The sequence below is a fragment of the Kogia breviceps genome, chromosome 3, assembly GCF_026419965.1.
Source record: "Kogia breviceps isolate mKogBre1 chromosome 3, mKogBre1 haplotype 1, whole genome shotgun sequence".
Lineage (NCBI taxonomy): Eukaryota > Metazoa > Chordata > Mammalia > Artiodactyla > Physeteridae > Kogia > Kogia breviceps.
The window spans coordinates 26,425,371-26,433,673 of record NC_081312.1 but is presented as its reverse complement, the minus strand read 5'-3'; the positions used below and the strand labels follow the sequence as shown (position 1 = coordinate 26,433,673).

General features: G+C 41.0%; 1 pseudogene; it reads right to left on the bottom strand.

The window, feature by feature from the left end:
- Positions 1-2,761: 2,761 nt before the first annotated feature.
- On the bottom strand, positions 2,762-3,107 carry LOC131753093 (small ribosomal subunit protein uS10-like; annotated as a pseudogene).
- Positions 3,108-8,303: the final 5,196 nt, after the last annotated feature.

Here is an 8,303-nt window from a genome sequence, read left to right as displayed (position 1 = left end):
AGGAAATATTTTCCTGTCTGCAGAAACAGGCTGCTGGATTGCCAGTGGGACATGAGGGTGGGCAGTCTATCAACTAACTACTAATTAGGTTACTTCCCACTGCTGTTGACATGTTCCTGGGCCAAAATAAAGGAGCGGGGAGGAGGGTATAGGAACAGAGACACAGAGAGAGGTGCAGGCCAGGATCCTCTCTGCTCATTGTGCAAAACTGTTGGCTGGAATTAGGAAGGAGATCTGGGTCCAAAGCCCGAAGGGGAGATGACAGAAGACAGCCATGTTCTGATTAGCGGACAGCCCTTGGTGGAGAGCTACACTTGTGCTTGTATTGCCTGGCTTTCTACAAAAGCTCTGAAAACATGCACAGTAGGGAAACCCTGGGTGGGCATTTGAATGATGATAATAATGACAATGGGTGCTTTTTGAAGTATCGGTAGCACTTCATTCGTTCATTTATTCAACAAGTATGAGATAGGGGCGTGGGGGGGGCACAGAGAATGGGACATTAACATTCATTTGCCTCATTGTTTCTCATAACTAGGGAGAAGGTATTTTAGCCCCTTTTTATACATAAGGAAATTGGGGCTCAGAGAGGTTAAACAACTTGCCCATAGTCACACAGCAAGTAAGAAGTAGTGAAACTGAATTTTGCACCCAAGGTGGTCCCGATTCCAGCCCTGCCTACCCTTAATCACTGCTCAGTGGATAATGCACAGTCAACAAATATATTGTCTTCTTTTGTCTGCCTGAGTTCCCCAATTCTGCCCTAAAGTTCTCAAGGCATATTCTTCAGCATGTCACATGCAGGAACTTTAAATATCCTGCAGGAGGGGCACCACCATGTTTCCCAAGGTCTGAGGCCATCATTTAGTTCCCGATTTTAGAGAACGAAATAGGGAGATGGGCCAACCCATTCCACTGGCAGCACCATCAAGTCATCTACCTCGTGCACGCATGGAGTTCGCCTAATTCCTTGCAATCTCTCACTGCAGATGGGGCAGTAAGTGAATCAGCTGTGGCGCGAAGTAGCTCATCCTGGGCCGGTCCATCCTCCACCCTCTACCCTTTCCTTGTGAGCAGAGTTGGACCACAGGATATCCCTCTGCGCTCTGGGTGAACCTCCTGCCTGGTGAGTCCTGTTCTGCCCTGTTGTTTCTCTCTTTCTTCCCCGGAAGCTCCTCCTGCTATTAAAGTAGCTCTTTGTAGCCTGTGCACTAGATAGCAAGTTTCTTGAGGCCAAAGACTATGTCATGTTCACCTTTGCGTTCCCTGAACTTAATATTGTACCAGGGACCTTGTGATGAGTGTTCCATGAATGTTTGCTGAATGAGGGAGTAAATGCCTGCAGGACTCTGTTTGGCTCACATCTGGCCTGCCTCTAAATGTTTCCCTAATTTTTACTATTGCACCAGACACCAGTACTGGGGTGTCTAAGTATTCTGTGCTAACTAAGTATGGCACAAAGATGACAGTGCCGCCAAGATGCCATTTTACCCTGTGTGCATGCAAGTTCCCTCTTAACATTGGAAGAGTGAGGACTTTGTACAGAGGAGTTGCTACTGCTGTGGACGGTGACTGGAGTTCAGGTACTGCTGTTCTCCCTCTTAGGCCTTTGAAAGGCAGATGCAGACCTGAGGGCCTGGGCATGGGGAGGCCGACGGATGGGGTAGGGAGATCCCTCAGAGCGGCCGGGAATGAAAGAGTGTCCAGGAAACCTGCTTCCTCGGAGCGAGCCCCGTGTGAGCAGAGGGGATCTATCCACAGAGGGCTGAGGCAGCAGAGCAAGTGGGTTACCTAAAAATAGCAGCGCTGCTTTCCCACGCTTAGAGATGGGTCCTCTGTGATTCGTCTTGGCTGGTTTGTGCAAGTTTGCTTATTTATTGAGAGTTAGAGAAAAGGACCAAATCATTCACCTGCAGGTGGAAATATGCAAGCCCTTCTGCAATGAGCAGCTAGACAGGGCAGCTACACAAGAGGCTCCTGAAACCCAGAGGCCTGGGGCTTGCTGGGGGAAGCAGCCAGGCCTAGGAGCCCCCCTTCAGCTGCTTCCTGCCTGTATGGCACAGTTGATAGTGGGCAGAACCTCACTCCAGTCACGGGAGACTTCTGTGGAAGAGGCATGTATATACACACAAATGCCCATAGATCTGTATGAATGTGTATCTCTCTGAGGGAGTTAATGAGCTACTGTGCATAAATCACCTAGCCCAGCACCAGGCCCCCATAGTAGGTGCTTAATAAATGTTAACTAAGGAGTCAATTAGGTAGGAGTGAAATCAGGACAGGAGGAGGCAGGGAGCGAGAGATATAATATAAAATAGCCATAGTGTTTTTGAAGACAAGGGATGGATTTTTGGAGTCAGGAAGCCATAGGTTCAGAGCCTAACTCTGCTGTTTGCAAACACTGTAACCTCAGGCAAGTTACTTCACCTCTCAGAATCACAGTCCTCATCTATAAATTTTAAAAAACCTATCTCATAAGATTGTTGGGATTATTAAGTGAAATTTATATAGAGTACCTGTACAAGGCTGAGTTCAGCAAATTAGATCTATTTTTCTTTTTATTATCATTTGTTATGAATAGCATCAACAATGAGGACCCTCAGATTATTAACAGTTAGAATATTATTTTAAAAAAGAACTCAAATTAAAGATGCCAATATTCCCCAAGTCGATCTATAGATTTAATGAAATCCCAATCAAAATACCAGTAGGCTTTTTTTTTTTTTTAACAACTGATTATCAATTTATTAAGAACGTTGATCTAAGCATCTGCAATGGTGACTTCAACCTCAACTCCTGTCTCAGTACTGATGGAAGTGACCTGCTTGACAACCTCAGAAGGACTGTGCAGGTCAATGAGTCACTTGTGGATCCTCATCTGGAAATGATCCCAAGTCTTAGAACCTTCACCACAAGGAGTTTTCCTTGTAGTTATTCTCAGAGTCTTGGTAGGCATCGGAACCGGTCCTTTCATTTTGAGATTCTTTTCCTTCGCGCCTCTGATCAGGTCAGCACATACCTTCTCCAAAGACTGCATGCTGCGGCTGGTGAGGGTGAATCGTCACCTCGGGCTCCACTGGAGTCTTTCCGGTATCTTTAAAAGCCATAGCTGCGGCGCGGCTTCCTGACCGACTTGTTCCTCGGCCAGAGCGAACAGCGGTGAGTCAGGAGCAGGAGTGGGTGGCTGGAGGCTCCGCTGCAGGGACCGCGTCTTCCTCCAAGAGCCAGGAGGCTTTTTAAAAATAGAAATTGACACACATATTCTAAAATTTATATGGAAATGCAAAGGCCTCGTAATAAACCAAAACATTTTTTAAAAGAAAAAAAAAGTTGGAAGAGCTATACTACCAGATTTTAAGACTTAAAAGCTACAGCAGTAAATATTGGCATAAGGATAGGCGTATTGATGAATGAAACAGAATGGAGAGTTCAAATGTAGACCCATAGATATTTTTAGTTGCTTTTCTACATAGGTTCCAAGGTTTTCAATGTGGAAAGGATAATATTTTCAACAGATGGTGCTGGTATGGCTGGATAGCCATTTGGAAAAAACAAAACAAAACAAAAACCTCAATTTTTCTTACCTCACACCACATACAGAAATTTATTCAAAATGGACTATAGATTTGTGATGGCTAATTTTACATGTCAACTTGGCTGAGCCATGGGATGCCCAGATATTTGGTCAACCAGTATTCTGCATGTTTCTCTGAAGATGTTATTGGATGCGATTAACATTTAAATCAACAGATTGAGTGAAGTAGATTACCCTCCCTAATGTTAGTGGGCCTCATCCAATCAGTTGAAGGCCTGAATAGAACAAAAAAGCTGACTCTCTCTTGAGTAAGAAAGGATTCCTCCTGCTTTCCTGCCTTTGAGCTGGGACAATGACTTTTTCCTGCCTTTGGACTTGGAATGAAACATCAGCTCTTCCTGGGTCTCTAGCTTGCCAACTCTGCAGATCTTAGGACTTATCAGCTTCCATAATCCCATGAGCCAATTCCTTGCAATAAATCTCTTTCCGTAAATATATGGATATATCTCCTACAGGTTCAGTTTCTCTGGAGAACCCTAATACAGACAAAAACTTTTGTTCATTGAAAGACACAATGGTAGGGCTTCCCTGGTGGCGCAGTGGTTGAGAGTCCGCCTGCCGATGCAGGGAGCACGGGTTCGTGCCCCGGTCCGGGAAGATCCCACATGCCGCGGGGCGGCTGGGCCCGTGAGCCATGGCCGCTGAGCCTGCGCGTCCGGAGCCTGCGCTCCGCAATGGGAGAGGCCACAACAGTGAAAGGCCCGCGTAACGCAAAAAAAAAAGAAAGAAAGAAAGAAAGAAAGACACAGTGGTAGATTGAATATTGGCCTCCCCAAATTGTCCATGTCCTAATCTTGAAACCTGTGAATATGTTATCTTACATGGTAATAGAGACTTTACAGATGTGATTAAATTACGAATGTTGAGATAGGGATATGTTCCTGGGCTATCCAGTGGGCCTAATATCATCACAAAGACCCTTTTAAGAGGGAGGCAGGAGGGTCAGAGACAGAGAGGAGATGTGATGATGAAAGCAGAGGTTGCAATGATGCAGGGCCACCAGCCAAATAGTGTATGCAGCCTCTAGAAACTAGAAAAGACAAGGAAATCAATTCTCCTCTCAAACCTCCAAGAAGAATACTGCCCTGCCAACACCTTGATTTTAGCCATCAAAGGAAGTAAAATTGACCTCCAGAACTAGAAAACAATAAATCTGTGTGGTTTTTAGCCACTAAGTTTGTGATAACTAGTTACAGCATCAATAGGAAACTAATACAGACGCCATGAGAAAACACACACGCACACAGACATAGGACTTGTACCAAGAATACATAAAGTCTTATAGTTCAATAATAAGACAACCCAATTTAAAAATCGGCAAAAGATTCAAACAGACAAAAGAAGACATACAAATGGCCAATAAGCACACAAAAAGATGCATAGTATCACCAATTACCAGGAAAATACTAATTAAAACCACAAAATACTGTCTCATGATCATTACAATGGCTAAAATTGAAAAGACTGCCAATGCCAAGTGCTAATGGGAAGGAGGACCAGTTGGAACTTGCATACATTTCTGGCGGGAATGCAAAATGTTCAACCACTTTGGAAAATTGTTTGCTGGTTTCTTATAAAGTTAAACATAGATTTACTACATAACTGAGAATTCAACTTTTAGTTATTTACCCAAGATAGATGAAAACATATGTCCAAGCAAAGACTTGAACATGAATGCTCATAGCAGCTTTAATTTGTAAAAGTTAAAAATTAGAAACAACCCCAAATGTCCATCAACCAGTGAACAGATAAATTATGGTATATCAATAAAGGAATACTAACCTGCAATAGAAAGGACGAAACTACAGACACATTCAACAACATGGATGCATCTTAGAAACATTATGAGAAATAAATTTAGTCGGACACAGAAAAGTACACTGTGATTCCATTTACATGAAATTCTAGGAAAGGCAAAATGAATCTAGAGTATCAGAAACCAGATCATTGGTTGTCTGGGACCAGGGGTGGGGCAGGCAAAGAGGCAGGAAAGAGCTTTTGGGGGATGATGGAAATATTCTATGGCTTGATTGTGATGGTGGTTAGAGGTCAGCAAACTTTCTTCTATCAAGGGTCAGATAGTAAATATTTTAAACTTTGAGGACCATATGGTGCCTGTTACAACTACTCAATTTTATCACTGTAGCATGACAGCAGACATAAATAATATGTAAACAAATGAATGTGGCTGGATTTGGCTCAAGGGCCATAATTTGCTGACCCCTGGTCTAGACTCTTCAAACTATATTCTTTAAGTAGGTACATTTTATTATATGCCTCAATAACATGGATAAAAATAACACAAATCAAAAATATTATGTAGCTATTTTTGAAGTTAATGTTTTGGAAAGCTACATATAGAAAATGTACAAATCATGTGTACAGCTTGATGAATTTTAATTTTAGCCATTCTAGCAGGTGTGGAGTAGTATCTCATTGCAATTAATTTATATTTCCTGGTCACAACTGATACTGAGCACCTTTGATAATGCTTATTGGCCATTTGGGTATTTGTGTGTGTGTGAAGTGCCTGTTTAAGTCATTTTAAAGTTCAGTTGTTGGGACTTCCCTGGTGGCGCAGTGGTTAAGAATTCGCCTGCTAATGCAGGGGACACGGGTTTGATGCCTGGTCTGGAAGATTCCGCCGCGGAGCAGCTAAGCCCACGTGCCACAACTACTGAGCCTGCACTCTAGGGCCCGTGAGCCACAACTACTGAGCCCACGTGCTGCATCTACTGAAGCTCACACACCTAGAGCCTGTGCTCCACAACAAGAGAAGCCACCACAATGAGAAGCCCGCACACTGCAACGAAGACCCAACGCAGCCAAAGATAAATCAAATTATAAAATAAAGTTGTTTACCTTTTACTGATTTGTATGAATTCTTTGTATAGTCTGGATACAGGTCTCTTTGTCAGATATGGGTATTGAAAATATATTCTTCTAATCTACAGTTGACTTTATGCTCTTTTTATTGAAGTATAGTTGTTTTACAATGTTGTATTAGTTTCAGGTGTACAGCAAACTGATTCAGTTGTACATACATATATATACATATATATATTCTTTTTCAGATTCTTTTCCATTATAGGTTATTACAAGATATTGAATATAGTTCCCTGTGCTATACAGTAAATCCTTGTTGTTTATCTATTTTATATATGCTAGTGTGTATCTGTTAATCCTAAACTCCTAATTTATCCCTCCCCCCCACGCCCACCCTTGTTTCCCCTTTGGTAACCATAATTTTGTTTTCTATGTCTGTGAGTCTATTTCTGTTTTGTAAATAAGTTCATTTGTATCACTTTTTTAGATTCCACATATAAGTGATATATGATATTTGTCTTTCTCTGTTTGACTTACTGTATTTTGTTTGATAATCTCTTAATCCACCCATGCTGCTACAAATGGCATTATTTCATTCTTCTTATGACTGAATAATATTCCATGGTATACATATGTACCACATCTTCTTTATCCATTCGTCTGTTGATAAATAGTTAGGTTGCTTCCATGTCTTGGTTATTGTAAATAGTGCTGCTATAAACATTGGGGTGCATGTATCTTTTCGAATTAGAGTTTATGTCTTTTCCAGATACATGCCCAGGATGGATCATATGGTAACTCCATCTTTAGTTTTTTAAGAACCCTCCATACTGTTTTCCACAGTGGCTGCATCAATTTACATTCCCTACACCAACAGTGTAATAGGGTTCCCTTTTCTCCACACCTTTTCCAGAATTTATTATTTGTAGACTTTTTGATCATGGCCATTCTGACCAGTGTGACACTTTATGCTCTCTTAATGGTGTCTTTTCTTGAACAGAGCTCTTAATTTTAATACAATCCAACTCGTCAATATTTTCCTTTATGGTTAGTGCTTTCTACGACGTGTTTAAGACATCTTTACCTATTCCAAGGTTATAAAGATATTCCCCTGTTTTCTTGAAAGAGCTTTATTATTTTACCTTTCACATTTAGTTATTCAATCTGGAAATGGCTTCTGTGAATGGATATCCAAGTGACCCAGTTCCATATATTGGAAAGGCAACGATTTCCTACTTCATTGCAGTTACATCATTGTCATAAATCAAGTAACACTTATGTGAGCCTGTTTCTCTATTCTGTTCCATTGGTCTAGTTTTCTGTCTTTGTATCAATACCATACTGTCTTTTCTTATAAGGTCATTATTTGGTTTTGATATTAGGGTAATGCTGGCCTCATAGAATGAGTTAGGATATATTCCCTTTTCTTCTATCTTCTGAAAGAGATTGTAGAGAACTGGTATAATTTTTTCCATAAATGTTAGGTAGAATTCACTGTAATTTACCTGGACCTGGTGCTTTATGTTTTAGAAAGTTATTAATTATTGATTAACTTTCTTTAGTAGTATAGGCCTATTCAGATTGTCTATTTCTTCTTGTGTGAGTTTTAGCAGATTGTGTCTCTCAAAGAATTGGTCCATTTCATCTAGGTTATCAAATTTGTGAGTATAGAGTTGTTTATAGTATTCCTTAATTAACCTTTTAATGTCCATTGGATCTGTAGTGATGTATTCTTTTTCATTTCTGATATTAGTAATTTGTGACCTCTTTCTTTTTTTCTTAGTTAGCTGGTTAGAGGCTTATTGATTTTATTGATCTCTTCAAAGAAACAGCTTTTGGTTTCATTGATTTTCTCTATCAATTTTCTGTTTTCAATTTCATT